Genomic DNA, 25,429 nt, shown 5'->3' on the forward strand with positions numbered 1-25,429 from the left:
GAGCCTGTGACACAGGAACAGGAGGAGGCCCATTCAGCCCCTCGAGCCTGTGACACAGGAACAGGAGGAGGCCCATTCAGCCCCTCGAGCCTGTGACACAGGAACAGGAGGAGGCCCATTCAGCCCCCTGCTCGAGCCTGTGACACAGGAACAGGAGGAGGCCCATTCAGCCTCCGCCTCAGTTCCATAAAACGATATCGCCGCGCGGCGCCCCCCCCCCCACCCCCCACCCCACGGGAAGTACCTGCTCCGCCCTCTGACACAAGAGGAGGGGCCCTCAGTGCGTCGAAGTCTGAGAAGTCATCGCCAGCTGAGGTGGGTGAGGGTGGTCCGAATGCGTCGAAGTTTGGCAGGGCTGCAGAGAGGGCAACACAAAAAAAAAACAGGAGGGATGCGTGGAGACGCCACCCGCACGGAAATCGACAACCGCTGTACCTGTCCTGGGAGTGTTTGATGGGGACGGTGTCGAGGGAGCTTTACTCTGTATCTAACCCCGTGCTGTATCTGTCCTGGGAGTGTTTGATGCGGACAGTGTAGAGGGAGCTTTACTCTGTATCTAACCCCGTGCTGTACCTGTCCTGGGAGTGTTTGATGCGGACAGTGTAGAGGGAGCTTTACTCTGTATCTAACCCCGTGCTGTACCTGTCCTGAGAGTGTTTGATGGGGACAGTGTAGAGGGAGCTTTACTCTGTATCTAACCCCGTGCTGTACCTGTCCTGAGAGTGTTTGATGGGGACAGTGTAGAGGGAGCTTTACTCTGTATCTAACCCCGTGCTGTACCTGTCCTGGGAGTGTTTGATGGGGACAGTGTAGAGGGAGTTTTACTCTGTATCTAACCCCGTGCTGTACCTGTCCTGGGAGTGTTTGATGGGGACAGTGTAGAGGGAGCTTTACTCTGTATCTAACCCCGTGCTGTACCTGTCCTGCGAGTGTTTGATGGGGAGAGTGTAGAGGGAGCTTTACTCTGTATCTCACCCCGTGCTGTACCTGTCCTGGGAGTGTTTGATGGGGACAGTGTAGAGGGAGCTTTATTCTGTATCTAACCCCGTGCTGTACCTGTCCTGGGAGTGTTTGATGGGGACAGTGTCGAGGGAGCTTTACTCTGTATCTAACCCCATGGTGTACCTGTCCTGGGAGTGTTTGATGGGGACAGTCTAGAGGGAGCTTTACTCTGTATCTAACCCCGTGCTGTACCTGTCCTGGGAGTGTTTGATGGGGACAGTGTAGAGGGAGCTTTACTCTGTATCTAACCCCGTGCTGTGTCTGTCCTGGGAGTGTTTGATGGGGACAGTGTAGAGGGAGCTTTACTCTGTATCTAACCCCGTGCTGTACCTGTCCTGGGAGTGTTTGATGGGGACAGTGTAGAGGGAGCGTTACTCTGTATCTAACCCCGTGCTGCACCTGTCCTGGGAGTGTTTGATGGGGACAGTGTAGACGGAGCTTTACTCTGTATCTAACACCGTGCTGTACCTGTCCTGGGAGTGTTTGAGGGGACAGTGTCGAGGGAGCTTTACTCTGTATCTAACCCCGTGCTGTACCTGTCCTGGGAGTGTTTGATGGGGACTGTGTAGTGGGAGATATACTCTGTACCCAACCCCGTGCTGCACCTGTCCTGGGATTGTTTGATGGGGACAGTGGAGAGGGAGCTTTACTCTGTATCTAACCCCGTGCTGTACCTGTCCTGGGAGTGTTTGATGGGGACAGTGTAGACGGAGCTTTACTCTGTATCTAACACCGTGCTGTACCTGTCCTGGGAGTGTTTGAGGGGACAGTGTCGAGGGAGCTTTACTCTGTATCTAACACCGTGCAGTACCTGTCCTGGGAGTGTTTGATGGGGACAGTGTGGAGGGAGCTTTACTCTGTATCTAACCCCGTGCTGCACCTGTCCTGGGAGTGTTTGATGGGGACAGTGTCGAGGGAGCTTTACTCTGTATCTAACACCGTGCTGTACCTGTCCTGGGTGTGTTTGATGGGGACAGTGTAGAGGGAGCTTTACTCTGTATCTAACCCTGTGCTGTACCTGTCCTGGGAGTGTTTGATGGGGACAGTGTAGACGGAGCTTTACTCTGTATCTAACCCCGTGCTGTACCTGTCCTGGGAGTGTTTTATGGGGACAGTGTAGAGGGAGCTTTACTCTGTATCTAACCCCGTGCTGTCCCTGTCCTGGGAGTGTTTGATGGGGACAGTGTAGAGGGAGCTTTACTCTGTATCTAACCCCGTGCTGTACCTGTCCTGGGAGTCTTTGATGGGGACAGTGTAGAGGAAGCTTTACTCTTTATCTAACCCCGTGCTGTACCTGTCCTGGGAGTGTTTGATGGGGACAGTGTAGAGGGAGCTTTACTCTGTATCTAACCCCATGCTGTACCTGTCCTGGGAGTGTTTGATGGGGACAGTGTAGAGGGAGCTTTACTCTGTATCTAACCCCGTGCTGTACCTGTCCTGGGAGTGTTTGATGGGGTCAGTGTAGAGGGAGCTTGACTCTGTATCTAACCCCGTGCTGTACCTGTCCTGGGAGTGTTTGATGCGGACAGTGTAGAGGGAGCTTTACTCTGTATCTAACCCGTGCTGTACCTGTCCTGTGAGCGTTTGATGGGTACAGTGTAGAGGGAGATTTACTCTGTATCTAACCCCGTGCTGCACCTGTCCTGGGAGTGTCTGATGGGGACAGTGAAGAGGGAGATTTACTCCGTATCTAACCCCGTGCTGTACCTGTCCTGGGAGTGTTTGATGGGGACAGTGTCGAGGAAGCTTTACTCTGTATCTAACCCCGTGCTGCACCTGTCCTGGGAGTGTTTGATGGTGACAGTGTAGAGGGAGATTTACTCTGTATCTAACCCCGTGCTGTACCTGTCCTGGGAGTGTTTGATGGGGACAGTGTAGAGGGAGCTTTACTCTGTATCTAACACCGTGCTGTACCTGTCCTGGGAGTGTTTGATGGGTACAGTGTAGAGGGAGATTTACTCTGTATCTAACCCCGTGCTGTACCTGTCCTGGGAGTGTTTGATGGGGACACAGTGTCGAGGGAGATTTACTCTGTATCTAACCCCGTGCTGTACCTGTCCTGGGAGTGTTTGATGGGGACAGTGTAGAGGGAGCTTTACTCTGTATCTAACCCCGTGCTGCACCTGTCCTGGGAGTGTTTGATGGGGACAGTGTAGACGGAGCTTTACTCTGTATCTAACACCGTGCTGTACCTGTCCTGGGAGTGTTTGAGGGGACAGTGTCGAGGGAGCTTTACTCTGTATCTAACCCCGTGCTGTACCTGTCCTGGGAGTGTTTGATGGGGACAGTGTAGAGGGAGCTTTACTCTGTATCTAACCCCATGCTGTACCTGTCCTGGGAGTGTTTGATGGGGACAGTGTAGAGGGAGCTTTACTCTGTATCTAACCCCGTGCTGTACCTGTCCTGGGAGTGTTTGATGGGGTCAGTGTAGAGGGAGCTTGACTCTGTATCTAACCCCGTGCTGTACCTGTCCTGGGAGTGTTTGATGCGGACAGTGTAGAGGGAGCTTTACTCTGTATCTAACCCGTGCTGTACCTGTCCTGTGAGCGTTTGATGGGTACAGTGTAGAGGGAGATTTACTCTGTATCTAACCCCGTGCTGCACCTGTCCTGGGAGTGTCTGATGGGGACAGTGAAGAGGGAGATTTACTCCGTATCTAACCCCGTGCTGTACCTGTCCTGGGAGTGTTTGATGGGGACAGTGTCGAGGGAGCTTTACTCTGTATCTAACCCCGTGCTGCACCTGTCCTGGGAGTGTTTGATGGTGACAGTGTAGAGGGAGATTTACTCTGTATCTAACACCGTGCTGTACCTGTCCTGGGAGTGTTTGATGGGTACAGTGTAGAGGGAGATTTACTCTGTATCTAACCCCGTGCTGTACCTGTCCTGGGAGTGTTTGATGGGGAAACAGTGTCGACGGAGATTTACTCTGTATCTAACCCCGTGCTGTACCTGTCCTGGGAGTGTTTGATGGGGACAGTGTAGAGGGAGCTTTACTCTGTATCTAACCCCGTGCTGCACCTGTCCTGGGAGTGTTTGATGGGGACAGTGTAGACGGAGCTTTACTCTGTATCTAACACCGTGCTCTACCTGTCCTGGGAGTGTTTGAGGGGACAGTGTCGAGGGAGCTTTACTCTGTATCTAACCCCGTGCTGTACCTGTCCTGGGAGTGTTTGATGGGGACTGTGTAGTGGGAGATTTACTCTGTACCCAACCCCGTGCTGCACCTGTCCTGGGAGTGTTTGATGGGGACAGTGTAGACGGAGCTTTACTCTGTATCTAACACCGTGCTGTACCTGTCCTGGGAGTGTTTGAGGGGACAGTGTCGAGGGAGCCTTACTCTGTATCTAACACCGTGCAGTACCTGTCCTGGGAGTGTTTGATGGGGACAGTGTGGAGGGAGCTTTTCTCTGTATCTAACCCCGTGCTGCACCTGTCCTGGGAGTGTTTGATGGGGACAGTGTCGAGGGAGCTTTACTCTGTATCTAACACCGTGCTGTACCTGTCCTGGGTGTGTTTGATGGGGACAGTGTAGAGGGAGCTTTACTCTGTATCTAACCCTGTGCTGTACCTGTCCTGGGAGTGTTTGATGGGGACAGTGTAGACGGAGCTTTACTCTGTATCTAACCCCGTGCTGTACCTGTCCTGGGAGTGTTTGATGGGGACAGTGTAGAGGGAGCTTTACTCTGTATCTAACCCCGTGCTGTCCCTGTCCTGGGAGTGTTTGATGGGGACAGTGTAGAGGGAGCTTTACTCTGTATCTAACCCCGTGCTGTACCTGTCCTGGGAGTCTTTGATGGGGACAGTGTAGAGGGAGCTTTACTCTGTATCTAACCCCGTGCTGTACCTGTCCTGGGAGTGTTTGATGGGGACAGTGTAGAGGGAGCTTTACTCTGTATCTAACCCCATGCTGTACCTGTCCTGGGAGTGTTTGATGGGGACAGTGTAGAGGGAGCTTTACTCTGTATCTAACCCCGTGCTGTACCTGTCCTGGGAGTGTTTGATGGGGTCAGTGTAGAGGGAGCTTTACTCTGTATCTAACCCAGTGCTGTACCTGTCCTGGGAGTGTTTGATGGGGACAGTGTAGAGGGAGCTTTACTCTGTATCTAACCCCGTGCTGTACCTGTCCTGGGAGTGTTTGATGGGGACAGTGTAGAGGGAGCTTTACTCTGTATCTAACCCCGTGCTGTACCTGTCCTGGGAGTGTTTGATGGGGACAGTATAGAGGGAGCTTTACTCTGTATCTAACCCCGTGCTGCACCTGTCCTGGGAGTGTTTGATGGGGACAGTATAGAGGGAGCTTTACTCTGTATCTAACCCCGTGCTGTACCTGTCCTGGGAGTGTTTGATGGGGACAGTGCAGAGGGAGCTTTACTCTGTATCTAACCCCGTGCTGTATCTGTCCTGGGAGTGTTTGATGGGGACAGTGCAGAGGGAGCTTTACTCTGTATCTAACCCCGTGTTGTACCTGTCCTGGGAGTGTTTGATGGGGACAGTGTAGAGGGAGCTTTACTCTGTATCTAACCCCGTGCTGTACCTGTCCTGGGAGTGTTTGATGGGGACAGTGCAGAGGTAGCTTTACTCTGTATCTAACCCCGTGCTGTACCTGTCCTGGGAGTGTTTGATGGGGACAGTTTAGAGGGAGCTTTACTCTGTATCTAACCCCGTGCTGTACCTGTCCTGGGAGTGTTTGATGGGGACAGTGTAGAGGGAGCTTTACTCTGTATCTAACCCCGTGCTGTACCTGTCCTGGGAGTGTTTGATGGGGGACAGTGTAGAGGGAGTTTTACTCTGTATCTAACCCCGTGCTGTACCAGTCCTGGGAGTGTTTGATGGGGACAGTGTAGAGGGAGCTTTACTCTGTATCTAACCCCGTGCTGTATCTGTCCTGGGAGTGTTTGATGGGGACAGTGCAGAGGGAGCTTTACTCTGTATCTAACCCCGTGTTGTACCTGTCCTGGGAGTGTTTGATGGGGACAGTGTAGAGGGAGCTTTACTCTGTATCTAACCCCGTGCTGTACCTGTCCTGGGAGTGTTTGATGGGGACAGTGCAGAGGGAGCTTTACTCTGTATCTAACCCCGTGCTGTACCTGTCCAGGGAGTGTTTGATGGGGACAGTTTAGAGGGAGCTTTACTCTGTATCTAACCCCGTGCTGTACCTGTCCTGGGAGTGTTTGATGGGGATTGTGTAGAGGGAGCTTTACTCTGTATCTAACCCCGTGCTGTACCTGTCCAGGGAGTGTTTGATGGGGATAGTGTAGAGGGAGCTTTACTCTGTATCTAACCCCGTGCTGTACCTGTCCTGGGAGTGTTTGATGGGGGACAGTGTAGAGGGAGTTTTACTCTGTATCTAACCCCGTGCTGTACCAGTCCTGGGAGTGTTTGATGGGGACAGTGTAGAGGGAGCTTTACTCTGCACCTAACCCCATGCTGTACCTGTTCTGGGAGTGTTTGATGGGGACAGTGTAGAGGGAGCTTTACTCTGTATCTAACCCCGTGCTGTACCTGTCCTGGGAGTGTTTGATGGGGACAGTGTAGAGGGAGCTATACTCTGTATCTAACCCCGTGCTGTACCTGTCCTGGGAGTGTTTGATGGGGACAGTGCAGAGGGAGCTTTACTCTGAATCTAACCCCGTGCTGTACCTGTCCTGGGAGTGTTTGATGGGGACAGTGTAGAGGGAGCTTTACTCTGTATCTAACCCCGTGCTGTATCTGTCCTGGGAGTGTTTGATGGGACAGTGTAGAGGGAGCTTTACTCTGTATCTAACCCCGTGCTGTACCTGTCCTGGGAGTGTTTGATGGGGACAGTGTAGAGAGCTTTACTCTGTATCTAACCCCGTGTTGTACCTGTCCTGGGAGTGTTTGCTGGGGACAGTGTAGAGGGAGCTTTACTCTGTATCTAACCCCGTGCTGTACCTGTCCTGGGAGTGTTTGATGGGACAGTGTAGAGGGAGCTTTACTCTGTATCTAACCCCGTGCTGTACCTGTCCTGGGAGTGTTTGATGGGGACAGTGTATAGGGAGCTTTACTCTGTATCTAACCCCGTGCTGTACCTGTCCTGGGAGTGTTTGATGGGGACAGTGTAGAGGGAGATTTACTCTGTATCTAACCCCGTGCTGTACCTGTCCTGGGAGTGTTTGATGGGGACAGTGTAGAGGGAGCTTTACTCTGTATCTAACCCCGTGCTGTACCTGTCCTGGGAGTGTTTGATGGGGACAGTGTAGAGGGAGCTTTACTCTGTATCTAACCCCGTGCTGTACCTGTCCTGGGAGTGTTTGATGGGGACAGTGTAGAGGGAGCTTTACTCTGTATCTAACCCCGTGCTGTACCTGTCCTGGGAGTGTTTGATGGGGACAGTGTAGAGGGAGCTTTACTCTGTATCTAACCCCGTGCTGTACCTGTCCTGGGAGTGTTTGATGGGGACAGTGTAGAGGGAGCTTTACTCTGTATCCAACCCCGTGCTGTACCTGTCCTGGGAGTGTTTGATGGGGACAGTGTAGAGGGAGTTTTACTCTGTATCTAACCCCGTGCTGTACCTGTCCTGGGAGTGTTTGATGGGGACAGTGTATAGGGAGCTTTACTCTGTATCTAACCCCGTGCTGTACCTGTCCTGGGAGTGTTTGATGGGGACAGTGTCGAGGGAGCTTTACTCTGTATCTAACCCCATGCTGTACCTGTCCTGGGAGTGTTTGATGGGGACAGTGTAGAGGGAGCTTTACTCTGTATCTAACCCCGTGCTGTACCTGTCCTGGGAGTGTTTGATGGGGACAGTGTAGAGGGAGCTTTACTCTGTATCTAACCCCGTGCTGTACCTGTCCTGGGAGTGTTTGATGGGGACAGTGTAGAGGGAGCTTTACTCTGTATCTAACCCCGTGCTGTGCCTGTCCTGGGAGTGTTTGATGGGGACAGTGTCGAGGGAGCTTTACTCTGTATCTAACCCCATGCTGTACCTGTCCTGGGAGTGTTTGATGGGGACAGTGTAGAGAGGGCTTTACTCTGTATCTAACCCCGTGCTGTACCTGTCCTGGGAGTGTTTGATGGGGTCAGTGTAGAGGGAGCTTTACTCTGTATCTAACCCCGTGCTGTACCTGTCCTGGGAGTGTTTGATGGGGACAGTGTAGAGGGAGCTTTACTCTGTATCTAACCCCGTGCTGTACCTGTCCTGGGAGTGTTTGATGGGGACAGTGTAGAGGGAGCTTTACTCTGTATCTAACCCCGTGCTGTACCTGTCCTGGGAGTGTTTGATGGGGAGAGTATAGAGGGAGCTTTACTCTGTATCTAACCCCGTGCTGTACCTGTCCTGGGAGTGTTTGATGGGGACAGTGTCGAGGGAGCTTTACTCTGTATCTAACCCCGTGCTGTATCTGTCCTGGGAGTGTTTGATGGGGACAGTGCAGAGGGAGCTTTACTCTGTATCTAACCCCGTGTTGTACCTGTCCTGGGAGTGTTTGATGGGGACAGTGTAGAGGGAGCTTTACTCTGTATCTAACCCCGTGCTGTACCTGTCCTGGGAGTGTTTGATGGGGACAGTGCAGAGGGAGCTTTACTCTGTATCTAACCCCGTGCTGTACCTGTCCTGGGAGTGTTTGATGGGGACAGTTTAGAGGGAGCTTTACTCTGTATCTAACCCCGTGCTGTACCTGTCCTGGGAGTGTTTGATGGGGACAGTGTAGAGGGTGCTTTACTCTGTATCTAACCCCGTGCTGTACCTGTCCTGGGCGTGTTTGATGGGGACAGTGTAGAGGGAGCTTTACTCTGTATCTAACCCCGTGCTGTATCTGTCCTGGGAGTGTTTGATGGGGACAGTGCAGAGGGAGCTTTACTCTGTATCTAACCCCGTGCTGTACCTGTCCTGGGAGTGTTTGATGGGGACAGTGTAGAGAGCTTTACTCTGTATCTAACCCCGTGTTGTACCTGTCCTGGGAGTGTTTGCTGGGGACAGTGTAGAGGGAGCTTTACTCTGTATCTAACCCCGTGCTGTACCTGCCCTGGGAGTGTTTGATGGGGACAGTGTAGAGGGAGCTATACTCTGTATCTAAACCCGTGCTGTACCTGTCCTGGGAGTGTTTGATGGGGACAGTGCAGAGGGAGCTTTACTCTGAATCTAACCACGTGCTGTACCTGTCCTGGGAGTGTTTGATGGGGACAGTGTAGAGGGAGCTTTACTCTGTATCTAACCCCGTGCTGTATCTGTCCTGGGAGTGTTTGATGGGACAGTGTAGAGGGAGCTTTACTCTGTATCTAACCCCGTGCTGTACCTGTCCTGGGAGTGTTTGATGGGGACAGTGTAGAGAGCTTTACTCTGTATCTAACCCCGTGTTGTACCTGTCCTGGGAGTGTTTGCTGGGGACAGTGTAGAGGGAGCTTTACTCTGTATCTAACGCCGTGCTGCACCTGTCCTGGGAGTGTTTGATGGGGGACAGTGTGGAGGGAGCTTTACTCTATATCGAACCCCGTGCTGTACCTGTCCTGGGAGTGTTTGATGGGGACAGTGCAGAGGGAGCTTTACTCTGTATCTAACCCCGTGCTGTACCTGTCCTGGGAGTGTTTGATGGGGACAGTGTAGAGGGAGCTTTACTCTGTATCTAACCCCGTGCTGTACCTGTCCTGGGAGTGTTTGATGGGACAGTGTAGAGGGAGCTTTACTCTGTATCTAACCCCGTGCTGTACCTGTCCTGGGAGTGTTTGATGGGGACAGTGTATAGGGAGCTTTACTCTGTATCTAACCCCGTGCTGTGCCTGTCCTGGGAGTGTTTGATGGGGACAGTGTAGAGGGAGATTTACTCTGTATCTAACCCCGTGCTGTACCTGTCCTGGGAGTGTTTGATGGGGACAGTGTAGAGGGAGCTTTACTCTGTATCTAACCCCGTGCTGTACCTGTCCTGGGAGTGTTTGATGGGGACAGTGTAGAGGGAGCTTTACTCTGTATCTAACCCCGTGCTGTACCTGTCCTGGGAGTGTTTGATGGGGACAGTGTAGAGGGAGCTTTACTCTGTATCTAACCCCGTGCTGTACCTGTCCTGGGAGTGTTTGATGGGGACAGTGTAGAGGGAGCTTTACTCTGTATCTAACCCCGTGCTGTACCTGTCCTGGGAGTGTTTGATGGGGACAGTGTAGAGGGAGCTTTACTCTGTATCCAACCCCGTGCTGTACCTGTCCTGGGAGTGTTTGATGGGGACAGTGTAGAGGGAGTTTTACTCTGTATCTAACCCCGTGCTGTACCTGTCCTGGGAGTGTTTGATGGGGACAGTGTAGAGGGAGCTTTACTCTGTATCTAACCCCGTGCTGTACCTGTCCTGGGAGTGTTTGATGGGGACAGTGTAGAGGGAGCTTTACTCTGTATCTAACCACGTGCTGGATCTGTCCTGGGAGTGTTTGATGGGGACAGTGTATAGGGAGCTTTACTCGGTATCTAATCCCGTGCTGTACCTGTCCTGGGAGTGTTTGATGGGGACTGTGTAGAGGGAGCTTTACTCTGTATCTAACCCCGTGCTGGACCTGTCCTGGGAGTGTTTGATGGGGACAGTGTAGAGGGAGCTTTACTCTGTATCTAACCCCGTGCTGTACCTGTCCTGGGAGTGTTTGATGGGGACAGTGTAGAGGGAGCTTTACTCTGGATCTAACCCCGTGCTGGACCTGTCCTGGGAGTGTTTGATGGGGACAGTGTAGAGGGAGCTTTACTCTGTATCTAACCCCGTGCTGTACCTGTCCTGGGAGTGTTTGATGGGGACAGTGTAGAGGGAGCTTTACTCTGGATCTAACCCCGTGCTGGACCTGTCCTGGGAGTGTTTGATGGGGACAGTGTAGAGAGAGCTTTACTCTGTATCTAACCCTGTGCTGTACCTGTCCTGGGAGTGTTTGATGGGGACAGTGTAGTGGAAGCTTTACTCTGTATCTAACCCCGTGCTGTACCTGTCCTGGGAGTGTTTGATGGGGACAGTGGAGAGGGAGCTTTACTCTGTATCTAACCCCATGCTGTACCTGTCCTGGGAGTGTTTGAAGGGGACAGTGTAGAGGGAGCTTTACTCTGTATCTAACCCCGTGCTGTAACTGTCCAGGGAGTGTTTGATGGGGACAGTGTAGAGGGTGCTTTACTCTGTATCTAACCCCATGCTGTACCTGTCCTGGGTGTGTTTGATGGGGACAGTGTAGAGGGAGCTTTACTCTGTATCTAACCCCGTGCTGTACCTGTCCTGGGAGTGTTTGATGGGGACAGTGTAGAGGGAGCTTTACTCTGTATCTAACCCCGTGCTGTACCTGTCTTGGGAGTGTTTGATGGGGACAGTGTAGAGGGAGCTTTACTCTGTATCTAACCCCGTGCTGTACCTGTCCTGGGAGTGTTTGATGGGGAGTGCAGAGGGAGCTTTACTCTGTATCTAACCCCGTGCTGTACCTGTCCTGGGAGTGTTTGATGGGGAGTGCAGAGGGAGCTTTACTCTGTATCTAACCCTGTGCGGTACCTGTCCTGGGAGTGTTTGATGGGGACAGTGTAGAGGGAGCTTTACTCTGTATCTAACCCTGTGCTGTACCTGTCCTGGGAGTGTTTGATGGGGACAGTGAAGAGGGAGCTTTACTCTGTATCTAACCCCGTGCTGTACCTGTCCTGGGAGTGTTTGATGGGGACAGTGTAGAGGGAGTTTTACTCTGTATCTAACCCCGTGCTGTACCTGTTCTGAGAGTGTTTGATGGAGACAGTGTAGAGGGAGCTTTACTCTGTATCTAACCCCGCGCCGTACCTGTCCTGGGAGTGTTTGATGGGGACAGCATAGAGGGAGCTTTACTCTGTATCTAACCCCGTGCTGTACCTGTCCTGGGAGTGTTTGATGGGGACAGTGTCGAGGGAGATTTACTCTGTATCTAACCCCGTGCTGTACCTGTCCTGGGAGTGTTTGTTGGGGACAGTGTAGAGGGAGCTTTACTCTGTATCTAACCCCGTGCTGTACCTGTCCTGGGAGTGTTTGGTGGGGACAGTGTATAGGGAGCTTTACTCTGTATCTAACCCCGTGCTGTACCTGTCCTGGGAGTGTTTGATGGGGACAGTGTAGAGGGAGCTTTACTCTGTATCTAACCCCGTGCTGTACCTGTCCTGGGAGTGTTTGATGGGGACAGTGTAGAGGGAACTTTACTCTGGATCTAACCCCGTGCTGTACCTGTCCTGGGAGTGTTTGATGGGGACAGTGTAGAGGGAACTTTACTCTGGATCTAACCCCGTGCTGTACCTGTCCTGGGAGTGTTTGATGGGGACTGTGTAGAGGGAGCTTTACTCTGTATCTAACCCCATGCTGTACCTGTCCTGGGAGTGTTTGATGGGGAGAGTGTAGAGGGAGCTTTACTCTGTATCTAACCCCGTGCTGTACCTGTCCTGGGAGTGTTTGATGGGGACAGTGTAGAGGGAGCTTTACTCTGTATCTAACCCCGTGCTGTACCTGTCCTGGGAGTGTTTGATGGGGACAGTGTAGAGGGAGCTTTACTCTGTATCTAACCCCGTGCTGTACCTGTCCTGGGAGTGTTTGATGGGGACAGTGTAGAGGGAGCTTTACTCTGTATCTAACCCCGTGCTGTACCTGTCCTGGGAGTGTTTGATGGGGACAGTGTAGAGAGAGCTTTACTCTGTATCTAACCCCGTGCTGTACCTGTCCTGGGAGTGTTTGATGGGGACAGTGTAGAGGGAGCTTTACTCTGTATCTAACCCCGTGCTGTACCTGTCCTGGGAGTGTTTGATGGGGACAGTGTAGAGGGAGCTTTACTCTGTATCTAACCCCGTGCTGTACCTGTCCTGGGAGTGTTTGATGGGGACAGTGTAGAGGGAGCTTTACTCTGTATCTAACCCCGTGCTGTACCTGTCTTGGGAGTGTTTGATGGGGACAGTGTAGAGGGAGCTTTACTCTGTATCTAACCCCGTGCTGTACCTGTCCTGGGAGTGTTTGATGGGGAGTGTAGAGGGAGCTTTACTCTGTATCTAACCCTGTGCGGTACCTGTCCTGGGAGTGTTTGATGGGGACAGTGTAGAGGGAGCTTTACTCTGTATCTAACCCTGTGCTGTACCTGTCCTGGGAGTGTTTGATGGGGACAGTGAAGAGGGAGCTTTACTCTGTATCTAACCCCGTGCTGTACCTGTCCTGGGAGTGTTTGATGGGGACAGTGTAGAGGGAGTTTTACTCTGTATCTAACCCCGTGCTGTACCTGTTCTGAGAGTGTTTGATGGAGACAGTGTAGAGGAAGCTTTACTCTGTATCTAACCCCGCGCCGTACCTGTCCTGGGAGTGTTTGATGGGGACAGCATAGAGGGAGCTTTACTCTGTATCTAACCCCGTGCTGTACCTGTCCTGGGAGTGTTTGATGGGGACAGTGTCGAGGGAGATTTACTCTGTATCTAACCCCGTGCTGTACCTGTCCTGGGAGTGTTTGATGGGGACAGTGTTGAGGGAGCTTTACTCTGTATCTAACCCCGTGCTGAACCTGTCCTGGGAGTGTTTGATGGGGACAGTGTAGAGGGAGCTTTACTCTGTATCTAACCCCGTGCTGTGCCTGTCCTGGGAGTGTTTGATGGGGACAGTGTAGAGGGAGCTTTACTCTGTATCTAACCCCGTGCTGTACCTGTCCTGGGAGTGTTTGATGGGGACAGTGTAGAGGGAGCTTTACTCTGTATCTAACCCCGTGCTGTACCTGTCTTGGGAGTGTTTGATGGGGACAGTGTAGAGGGAGCTTTACTCTGTATCTAACCCCGTGCTGTACCTGTCCTGGGAGTGTTTGATGGGGAGTGTAGAGGGAGCTTTACTCTGTATCTAACCCTGTGCGGTACCTGTCCTGGGAGTGTTTGATGGGGACAGTGTAGAGGGAGCTTTACTCTGTATCTAACCCTGTGCTGTACCTGTCCTGGGAGTGTTTGATGGGGACAGTGAAGAGGGAGCTTTACTCTGTATCTAACCCCGTGCTGTACCTGTCCTGGGAGTGTTTGATGGGGACAGTGTAGAGGGAGTTTTACTCTGTATCTAACCCCGTGCTGTACCTGTTCTGAGAGTGTTTGATGGAGACAGTGTAGAGGAAGCTTTACTCTGTATCTAACCCCGCGCCGTACCTGTCCTGGGAGTGTTTGATGGGGACAGCATAGAGGGAGCTTTACTCTGTATCTAACCCCGTGCTGTACCTGTCCTGGGAGTGTTTGATGGGGACAGTGTCGAGGGAGATTTACTCTGTATCTAACCCCGTGCTGTACCTGTGCTGGGAGTGTTTGATGGGGACAGTGTCGAGGGAGCTTTACTCTGTATCTAACCCCGTGCTGAACCTGTCCTGGGAGTGTTTGATGGGGACAGTGTAGAGGGAGCTTTACTCTGTATCTAACCCCGTGCTGTACCTGCCCTGGGAGTGTTTGATGGGGACAGAGTATAGGGAGCTTTACTCTGAATCTAACCCCGTGCTGTACCTGTCCTGGGAGTGTTTGATGGGTACAGTGTAGAGGGAGCTTTACTCTGTATCTAACCCCGTGCTGTACCTGTCCTGGGAGTGTTTGATGGGGACAGTGTCGAGGGAGCTTTACTCTGTATCTAACCCTGTGCTGTACCTGTCCTGGGAGTGTTTGATGGGGACAGTGTAGTGGAAGCTTTACTCTGTATCGAACCCCGTGCTGTACCTGTCCTGGGAGTGTTTGATGGGGACAGTGTAGAGGGAGCTTTACTCTGTATCTAACCCCGTGCTGTAACTGTCCTGGGAGTGTTTGATGGGGACAGTTTAGAGGTTGCTTTACTCTGTATCTAACCCCGTGCTGTACCTGTCCTGGGTGTGTTTGATGGGGACAGTGTAGAGGGATCTTTACTCTGTATCTAACCCCGTGCTGCAGCTGTCCTGGGAGTGTTTGATGGGGACAGTGTAGAGAGAGCATTACTCTGTATCTAACCCCGTGCTGTACCTGTCCTGGGAGTGTTTGATGGGGACAGTGTAGAGGGAGCTTTACTCTGTATCTAACCCCGGGCTGTACCTGTCCTGGGAGTGTTTGATGTTGACAGTGTAGAGAGCTTTACTCTGTATGTAACCCCGTGCTGTACCTGTCCTGGGTGTGATGATGGGGACAGTGTAGAGGGATCTTTACTCTGTATCTAACCCCGTGCTGTACCTGTCCTGGGAGTGTTTGATGGGGACAGTGTAGAGGGTGCTTTACTCTGTATCTAACCCCGTGCTGTACCTGTCCTGGGCGTGTTTGATGGGGACAGTGTAGAGGGAGCTTTACTCTGTATCTAACCCCGTGCTGTATCTGTCCTGGGAGTGTTTGATGGGGACAGTGCAGAGGGAGCTTTACTCTGTATCTAACCCCGTGCTGTACCTGTCCTGGGAGTGTTTGATGGGGACAGTGTAGAGAGCTTTACTCTGTATCTAACCCCGTGTTGTACCTGTCCTGGGAGTGTTTGCTGGGGACAGTGTAGAGGGAGCTTTACTCTGTATCTAACCCCGTGCTGTACCTGCCCTGGGAGTGTTTGATGGGGACAGTGTAGAGGGAGCTATACTCTGTATCTAAACCCGTGCTGTACCTGTCCTGGGAGTGTTTGATGGGGACAGTGCAGAGGGAGCTTTACTCTGAATCTAACCACGTGCTGTACCTGTCCTGGGAGTGTTTGATGGGGACAGTGTAGAGGGAGCTTTACTCTGTATCTAACCCCGTGCTGTATCTGTCCTGGGAGTGTTTGATGGGACAGTGTAGAGGGAGCTTTACTCTGTATCTAACCCCGTGCTGTACCTGTCCTGGGAGTGTTTGATGGGGACAGTGTAGAGAGCTTTACTCTGTATCTAACCCCGTGTTGTACCTGTCCTGGGAGTGTTTGCTGGGGACAGTGTAGAGGGAGCTTTACTCTGTATCTAACGCCGTGCTGCACCTGTCCTGGGAGTGTTTGATGGGGGACAGTGTGGAGGGAGCTTTACTCTATATCGAACCCCGTGCTGTACCTGTCCTGGGAGTGTTTGATGGGGACAGTGCAGAGGGAGCTTTACTCTGTATCTAACCCCGTGCTGTACCTGTCCTGGGAGTGTTTGATGGGACAGTGTAGAGGGAGCTTTACTCTGTATCTAACCCCGTGCTGTACCTGTCCTGGGAGTGTTTGATGGGGACAGTGTATAGGGAGCTTTACTCTGTATCTAACCCCGTGCTGTACCTGTCCTGGGAGTGTTTGATGGGGACAGTGTAGAGGGAGATTTACTCTGTATCTAACCCCGTGCTGTACCTGTCCTGGGAGTGTTTGATGGGGACAGTGTAGAGGGAGCTTTACTCTGTATCTAACCCCGTGCTGTACCTGTCCTGGGAGTGTTTGATGGGGACAGTGTAGAGGGAGCTTTACTCTGTATCTAACCCCGTGCTGTACCTGTCCTGGGAGTGTTTGATGGGGACAGTGTAGAGGGAGCTTTACTCTGTATCTAACCCCGTGCTGTACCTGTCCTGGGAGTGTTTGATGGGGACAGTGTAGAGGGAGCTTTACTCTGTATCTAACCCCGTGCTGTACCTGTCCTGGGAGTGTTTGATGGGGACAGTGTAGAGGGAGCTTTACTCTGTATCCAACCCCGTGCTGTACCTGTCCTGGGAGTGTTTGATGGGGACAGTGTAGAGGGAGTTTTACTCTGTATCTAACCCCGTGCTGTACCTGTCCTGGGAGTGTTTGATGGGGACAGTGTAGAGGGAGCTTTACTCTGTATCTAACCCCGTGCTGTACCTGTCCTGGGAGTGTTTGATGGGGACAGTGTAGAGGGAGCTTTACTCTGTATCTAACCACGTGCTGGATCTGTCCTGGGAGTGTTTGATGGGGACAGTGTATAGGGAGCTTTACTCGGTATCTAATCCCGTGCTGTACCTGTCCTGGGAGTGTTTGATGGGGACTGTGTAGAGGGAGCTTTACTCTGTATCTAACCCCGTGCTGGACCTGTCCTGGGAGTGTTTGATGGGGACAGTGTAGAGGGAGCTTTACTCTGTATCTAACCCCGTGCTGTACCTGTCCTGGGAGTGTTTGATGGGGACAGTGTAGAGGGAGCTTTACTCTGGATCTAACCCCGTGCTGGACCTGTCCTGGGAGTGTTTGATGGGGACAGTGTAGAGGGAGCTTTACTCTGTATCTAACCCCGTGCTGTACCTGTCCTGGGAGTGTTTGATGGGGACAGTGTAGAGGGAGCTTTACTCTGGATCTAACCCCGTGCTGGACCTGTCCTGGGAGTGTTTGATGGGGACAGTGTAGAGAGAGCTTTACTCTGTATCTAACCCTGTGCTGTACCTGTCCTGGGAGTGTTTGATGGGGACAGTGTAGTGGAAGCTTTACTCTGTATCTAACCCCGTGCTGTACCTGTCCTGGGAGTGTTTGATGGGGACAGTGGAGAGGGAGCTTTACTCTGTATCTAACCCCATGCTGTACCTGTCCTGGGAGTGTTTGAAGGGGACAGTGTAGAGGGAGCTTTACTCTGTATCTAACCCCGTGCTGTAACTGTCCAGGGAGTGTTTGATGGGGACAGTGTAGAGGGTGCTTTACTCTGTATCTAACCCCATGCTGTACCTGTCCTGGGTGTGTTTGATGGGGACAGTGTAGAGGGAGCTTTACTCTGTATCTAACCCCGTGCTGTACCTGTCCTGGGAGTGTTTGATGGGGACAGTGTAGAGGGAGCTTTACTCTGTATCTAACCCCGTGCTGTACCTGTCTTGGGAGTGTTTGATGGGGACAGTGTAGAGGGAGCTTTACTCTGTATCTAACCCCGTGCTGTACCTGTCCTGGGAGTGTTTGATGGGGAGTGCAGAGGGAGCTTTACTCTGTATCTAACCCCGTGCTGTACCTGTCCTGGGAGTGTTTGATGGGGAGTGCAGAGGGAGCTTTACTCTGTATCTAACCCTGTGCGGTACCTGTCCTGGGAGTGTTTGATGGGGACAGTGTAGAGGGAGCTTTACTCTGTATCTAACCCTGTGCTGTACCTGTCCTGGGAGTGTTTGATGGGGACAGTGAAGAGGGAGCTTTACTCTGTATCTAACCCCGTGCTGTACCTGTCCTGGGAGTGTTTGATGGGGACAGTGTAGAGGGAGTTTTACTCTGTATCTAACCCCGTGCTGTACCTGTTCTGAGAGTGTTTGATGGAGACAGTGTAGAGGGAGCTTTACTCTGTATCTAACCCCGCGCCGTACCTGTCCTGGGAGTGTTTGATGGGGACAGCATAGAGGGAGCTTTACTCTGTATCTAACCCCGTGCTGTACCTGTCCTGGGAGTGTTTGATGGGGACAGTGTCGAGGGAGATTTACTCTGTATCTAACCCCGTGCTGTACCTGTCCTGGGAGTGTTTGTTGGGGACAGTGTAGAGGGAGCTTTACTCTGTATCTAACCCCGTGCTGTACCTGTCCTGGGAGTGTTTGGTGGGGACAGTGTATAGGGAGCTTTACTCTGTATCTAACCCCGTGCTGTACCTGTCCTGGGAGTGTTTAATGGGGACAGTGTAGAGGGAGCTTTACTCTGTATCTAACCCCGTGCTGTACCTGTCCTGGGAGTGTTTGATGGGGACAGTGTAGAGGGAACTTTACTCTGGATCTAACCCCGTGCTGTACCTGTCCTGGGAGTGTTTGATGGGGACAGTGTAGAGGGAACTTTACTCTGGATCTAACCCCGTGCTGTACCTGTCCTGGGAGTGTTTGATGGGGACTGTGTAGAGGGAGCTTTACTCTGTATCTAACCCCATGCTGTACCTGTCCTGGGAGTGTTTGATGGGGAGAGTGTAGAGGGAGCTTTACTCTGTATCTAACCCCGTGCTGTACCTGTCCTGGGAGTGTTTGATGGGGACAGTGTAGAGGGAGCTTTACTCTGTATCTAACCCCGTGCTGTACCTGTCCTGGGAGTGTTTGATGGGGACAGTGTAGAGGGAGCTTTACTCTGTATCTAACCCCGTGCTGTACCTGTCCTGGGAGTGTTTGATGGGGACAGTGTAGAGGGAGCTTTACTCTGTATCTAACCCCGTGCTGTACCTGTCCTGGGAGTGTTTGATGGGGACAGTGTAGAGAGAGCTTTACTCTGTATCTAACCCCGTGCTGTACCTGTCCTGGGAGTGTTTGATGGGGACAGTGTAGAGGGAGCTTTACTCTGTATCTAACCCCGTGCTGTACCTGTCCTGGGAGTGTTTGATGGGGACAGTGTAGAGGGAGCTTTACTCTGTATCTAACCCCGTGCTGTACCTGTCCTGGGAGTGTTTGATGGGGACAGTGTAGAGGGAGCTTTACTCTGTATCTAACCCCGTGCTGTACCTGTCTTGGGAGTGTTTGATGGGGACAGTGTAGAGGGAGCTTTACTCTGTATCTAACCCCGTGCTGTACCTGTCCTGGGAGTGTTTGATGGGGAGTGTAGAGGGAGCTTTACTCTGTATCTAACCCTGTGCGGTACCTGTCCTGGGAGTGTTTGATGGGGACAGTGTAGAGGGAGCTTTACTCTGTATCTAACCCTGTGCTGTACCTGTCCTGGGAGTGTTTGATGGGGACAGTGAAGAGGGAGCTTTACTCTGTATCTAACCCCGTGCTGTACCTGTCCTGGGAGTGTTTGATGGGGACAGTGTAGAGGGAGTTTTACTCTGTATCTAACCCCGTGCTGTACCTGTTCTGAGAGTGTTTGATGGAGACAGTGTAGAGGAAGCTTTACTCTGTATCTAACCCCGCGCCGTACCTGTCCTGGGAGTGTTTGATGGGGACAGCATAGAGGGAGCTTTACTCTGTATCTAACCCCGTGCTGTACCTGTCCTGGGAGTGTTTGATGGGGACAGTGTCGAGGGAGATTTACTCTGTATCTAACCCCGTGCTGTACCTGTCCTGGGAGTGTTTGATGGGGACAGTGTTGAGGGAGCTTTACTCTGTATCTAACCCCGTGCTGAACCTGTCCTGGGAGTGTTTGATGGGGACAGTGTAGAGGGAGCTTTACTCTGTATCTAACCCCGTGCTGTGCCTGTCCTGGGAGTGTTTGATGGGGACAGTGTAGAGGGAGCTTTACTCTGTATCTAACCCCGTGCTGTACCTGTCCTGGGAGTGTTTGATGGGGACAGTGTAGAGGGAGCTTTACTCTGTATCTAACCCCGTGCTGTACCTGTCTTGGGAGTGTTTGATGGGGACAGTGTAGAGGGAGCTTTACTCTGTATCTAACCCCGTGCTGTACCTGTCCTGGGAGTGTTTGATGGGGAGTGTAGAGGGAGCTTTACTCTGTATCTAACCCTGTGCGGTACCTGTCCTGGGAGTGTTTGATGGGGACAGTGTAGAGGGAGCTTTACTCTGTATCTAACCCTGTGCTGTACCTGTCCTGGGAGTGTTTGATGGGGACAGTGAAGAGGGAGCTTTACTCTGTATCTAACCCCGTGCTGTACCTGTCCTGGGAGTGTTTGATGGGGACAGTGTAGAGGGAGTTTTACTCTGTATCTAACCCCGTGCTGTACCTGTTCTGAGAGTGTTTGATGGAGACAGTGTAGAGGAAGCTTTACTCTGTATCTAACCCCGCGCCGTACCTGTCCTGGGAGTGTTTGATGGGGACAGCATAGAGGGAGCTTTACTCTGTATCTAACCCCGTGCTGTACCTGTCCTGGGAGTGTTTGATGGGGACAGTGTCGAGGGAGATTTACTCTGTATCTAACCCCGTGCTGTACCTGTCCTGGGAGTGTTTGATGGGGACAGTGTCGAGGGAGCTTTACTCTGTATCTAACCCCGTGCTGAACCTGTCCTGGGAGTGTTTGATGGGGACAGTGTAGAGGGAGCTTTACTCTGTATCTAACCCCGTGCTGTACCTGCCCTGGGAGTGTTTGATGGGGACAGAGTATAGGGAGCTTTACTCTGAATCTAACCCCGTGCTGTACCTGTCCTGGGAGTGTTTGATGGGTACAGTGTAGAGGGAGCTTTACTCTGTATCTAACCCCGTGCTGTACCTGTCCTGGGAGTGTTTGATGGGGACAGTGTCGAGGGAGCTTTACTCTGTATCTAACCCTGTGCTGTACCTGTCCTGGGAGTGTTTGATGGGGACAGTGTAGTGGAAGCTTTACTCTGTATCGAACCCCGTGCTGTACCTGTCCTGGGAGTGTTTGATGGGGACAGTGTAGAGGGAGCTTTACTCTGTATCTAACCCCGTGCTGTAACTGTCCTGGGAGTGTTTGATGGGGACAGTTTAGAGGTTGCTTTACTCTGTATCTAACCCCGTGCTGTACCTGTCCTGGGTGTGTTTGATGGGGACAGTGTAGAGGGATCTTTACTCTGTATCTAACCCCGTGCTGTACCTATCCTGGGAGTGTTTGATGGGGACAGTGTAGAGAGAGCTTTACTCTGTATCTAATCCGTGCTGTACCTGTCCTGGGAGTGTTTGATGGGGACAGTGTAGGGGGATCTTTACTCTGTATCTAACCCCGTGCTGCAGCTGTCCTGGGAGTGTTTGATGGGGACAGTGTAGAGAGAGCATTACTCTGTATCTAACCCCGTGCTGCAGCTGTCCTGGGAGTGTTTGATGGGGACAGTGTAGAGAGAGCATTACTCTGTATCTAACCCCGTGCTGTACCTGTCCTGGGTGTGTTTGATGGGGACAGTGTAGTGGGAGCTTTACTCTGTATCTAACCCCGTGCTATACCTGTCCTGGGAGTGTTTGATGGTGACAGTGTAGAGGGAGCTTTACTCTGTATCTAACCCCGTGCTGTACCTGTCCTGGGTGTGTTTGATGGTGACAGTGTAGAGGGAGCTTTACTCTGTATCTAACCCCGTGCTGTACCTGTCCTGGGAGTGTTTGATGGGGACAGTGTAGAGGGAGCTTTACTCTGTATCTAACCCCGGGCTGTACCTGTCCTGGGAGTGTTTGATGTTGACAGTGTAGAGAGCTTTACTCTGTATGTAACCCCGTGCTGTACCTGTCCTGGGTGTGATGATGGGGACAGTGTAGAGGGATCTTTACTCTGTGTCTAACCCCGTGCTGTACCTGTCCTGGGAGTGTTTGATGGGGACAGTGCAGAGAGAGATTTACTCTGTATCTAATCCCGTGCTGGACCTGTCCTGGGAGTGTTTGATGGGGACAGTGTAGAGGGAGCTTTACTCTGTACCTAACCCCGTGCTGTAGCTGTCCTGGGAGTGTTTGACAGTGTAGAGGGAGCTTTGCTCTGTATCTAACCCCGTGCTGTACCTGTCCTGGGAGAGTTTGATGGGGACAGTGTAGAGGGAGCTTTACTCTGTATCTAACCCCGTGCTGTACCTGTCCTGGGAGTGTTTGATGGGGACAGTGTAGAGGGAGCTTTACTCTGTATCTAACCCCGTGCTGTACCTGTCCTGGGAGTGTTTGATGGGGACAGTGTAGAGGGAGCTTTACTCTGTATCTAACCCCGTGCTGTACCTGTCCTGGGAGTGTTTGATGGGGACAGTGTAGAGGGAGCTTTACTCTGTATCTAACCCCGTGCTGTACCTGTCCTGGGAGTGTTTGATGGGGACAGTGTAGAGGGAGCTTTACTCTGTATCTAACCCCGTGCTGTACCTGTCCTGGGAGTGTTTGATGGGGACAGTGTAGAGGGAGATTTACTCTGTATCTAACCCCGTGCTGTACTTGTCCTGGGAGTGTTTGATGGGGACAGTGTCGAGGGAGCTTTACTCTGTATCTAACCCCGAGCTGTTCCTGTCCTGGGTGTGTTTGATGGGGACAGTGTCGAGGGAGCCTTGCTCTGTATCTAACCCCGTGCTGTTCCAGTCCTGGGTGTGTTTGATGGGGACAGTGTAGAGGGAGCTTTACTCTGTATCTAATCCAGTGCTGTACCTGTCCTGGGAGTGTTTGATGGGGATAGTGTAGAGGGAGCGTTACTCTGTATCTAACCCCGTGCTGTACCTGTCCTGGGAGAGTTTGATGGGGACAGTGTAGAGGGAGCTTTACTCTGTATCAAACCCCGTGCTGTACCTGTCCTGGGTGTGGTTGACGGGGACAGTGTAGAGGGAGCTTTACTCTGTATCTAACTCCGTGCTGTACCTGCCCTGGCAGCGTTTGATGGGGACAGTGTAGAGGGAGCTTTACTCTGTATCTAACCCCGTGCCGTACCTGTCCTGGGAGTGTTTGATGGGGACAGTGTCGAGGGAGCCTTGCTCTGTATCTAACCCCGTGCTGTTCCTGTCCTGGGTGTGTTTGATGGGGACAGTGTCGAGGGATCTTTACTCTGTATCTAACCCCGTGCTGTACCTGTCCTGGGAGTGTTTGATGGGGACAGTGGAGAGGGAGCTTTACTCTGTATCTAACCCCGTGCTGTACCTATCCTGGGAGTGTTTGACGGGGACAGTGTCGAGAGAGCTTTACTCTGTATCTAACCCCGTTCTGTTCCTGTCCTGGGTGTGTTTGATGGGGACAGTGTAGAGGGATCTTTACTCTGTATCTAATCCCGTGCTGGACCTGTCCTGGGAGTGTTTGATGGGGACAGTGTAGAGAGAGCTTTACTCTGTATCTAATCCCGTGCTGGACCTGTCCTGGGAGTGTTTGATGGGGACAGTGTAGAGGGAGCTTTACTCTGTATCTAAGCCCGTGCTGCACCTGTCCTGGGAGTGTTTGATGGGGACAGTGTCGAGGGAGCCTTGCTCTGTATCTAACCCCGTGCTGTACCTGTCCTGGGAGTGTTTGATGGGGACAGTGTAGAGGGAGCTTTACTCTGTGTCTAACCCCGTGCTGTACCTGTCCTGGGAGTGTTTGATGGGGACAGTGTAGAGAGAGCTTTACTCTGTATCTAATCCCGTGCTGGACCTGTCCTGGGAGTGTTTGATGGGGACAGTGTAGAGGGAGCTTTACTCTGTATCTAAGCCCGTGCTGCACCTGTCCTGGGAGTATTTGATGGGGACAGTGTCGAGGGAGCCTTGCTCTGTATCTAACCCCGTGCTGTACCTGTCCTGGGAGTGTTTGATGGGGACAGTGTAGAGGGAGCTTTACTCTGTATCTAACCCCGTGCTGTACCTGTCCTGGGAGTGTTTGATGGGGACAGTGTAGAGGGAGCTTTACTCTGTATCTAACCCCGTGCTGTACCTGTCCTGGGAGTGTTTGATGGGGACATTGTAGAGGGAGCTTTACTCTGTACCTAACCCAGTGCTGTAGCTGTCCTGGGAGTGTTTGACAGTGTAGAGGGAGCTTTGCTCTGTGTCTAACCCCGTGCTGTACCTGTCCTGGGAGAGTTTGATGGGGACAGTGTAGAGGGAGCTTTACTCTGTATCTAACCCCGTGCTGTACCTGTCCTGGGAGTGTTTGATGGGGACAGTGTAGAGGGAGCTTTACTCTGTATCTAACCCCGTGCCGTACCTGTCCTGGGAGTGTTTGATGGGGACAGTGTAGAGGGAGATTTACTCTGTATCTAACCCCGTGCTGTACTTGTCCTGGGAGTGTTTGATGGGGACAGTGTCGAGGGAGCTTTACTCTGTATCTAACCCCGTGCTGTTCCTGTCCTGGGAGTGTTTGATGGGGACAGTGAAGAGGGAGCTTTACTCTGTATCTAACCCCGTGCTGTACCTGTCCTGGGAGTGTTTGATGGGGACAGTGTAGAGGGAGTTTTACTCTGTATCTAACCCCGTGCTGTAGCTGTCCTGGGAGAGTTTGATGGGGACAGTGTCGAGGGAGCCTTGCTCTGTATCTAACCCCGTGCTGTTCCTGTCCTGGGTGTGTTTGATGGGGACAGTGTCGAGGGATCTTTACTCTGTATCTAACCCCGTGCTGTACCTGTCCTGGGAGTGTTTGATGGGGACAGTGGAGAGGGAGCTTTACTCTGTATCTAACCCCGTGCTGTACCTATCCTGGGAGTGTTTGACGGGGACAGTGTCGAGAGAGCTTTACTCTGTATCTAATCCGTGCTGTACCTGTCCTGGGAGTGTTTGATGGGGACAGTGTAGAGGGAGCTTTACTCTGTATCTAACCCCGGGCTGTACCTGTCCTGGGAGTGTTTGATGTTGACAGTGTAGAGAGTTTTACTCTGTATCTAACCCCGTGCTGTACCTGTCCTGGGTGTGATGATGGGGACAGTGTAGAGGGAGCTTTACTCTGTATCTAACCCCGTGCTGTACCCGTCCTGGGTGTGATGATGGGGACAGTGTAGAGGGAGCTTTACTCTGTATCTAACCCCGGGCTGTACCTGTTCTGGGAGTGTTTGATGGGGACAGTGTAGAGGGAGCTTTACTCTGTATCTAACCCCGTGCTGTAGCTGTCCTGGGAGTGTTTGTTGGGGACAGTGTCGAGGGAGCTTTACTCTGTATCTAACCCCGTGCTGTACCTGTCCTGGGAGTGTTTGATGGGGACAGTGTAGAGGGAGCCTTGATCTGTATCTAACCCCGTTCTGTTCCTGTCCTGGGTGTGTTTGATGGGGACAGTGTAGAGGGATCTTTACTCTGTATCTAACCCCGTGCTGTACCTATCCTGGGAGTGTTAGATGGGGACAGTGCAGGGGGAGCTTTACTCTGTATCTAACCCCGTGCTGTAGCT

General features: G+C 52.1%; 1 long non-coding RNA gene across 1 annotated transcript in view; it reads right to left on the bottom strand.

Annotated features, from left to right (window-relative positions):
• Positions 1 to 243: 243 nt before the first annotated feature.
• Positions 244 to 25,429, bottom strand: part of LOC140399790 (uncharacterized) — a 27,505-nt gene continuing 2,319 nt past the window's right edge. Inside the window, exon 3 of the long non-coding RNA XR_011937877.1 lies at positions 244 to 355. This is a non-coding gene — a long non-coding RNA (uncharacterized lncRNA). The remainder of the gene's footprint in view (positions 356 to 25,429) is intronic.

Source organism: Scyliorhinus torazame, chromosome 23, assembly GCF_047496885.1.
Source record: "Scyliorhinus torazame isolate Kashiwa2021f chromosome 23, sScyTor2.1, whole genome shotgun sequence".
Classification (NCBI taxonomy): domain Eukaryota; kingdom Metazoa; phylum Chordata; class Chondrichthyes; order Carcharhiniformes; family Scyliorhinidae; genus Scyliorhinus; species Scyliorhinus torazame.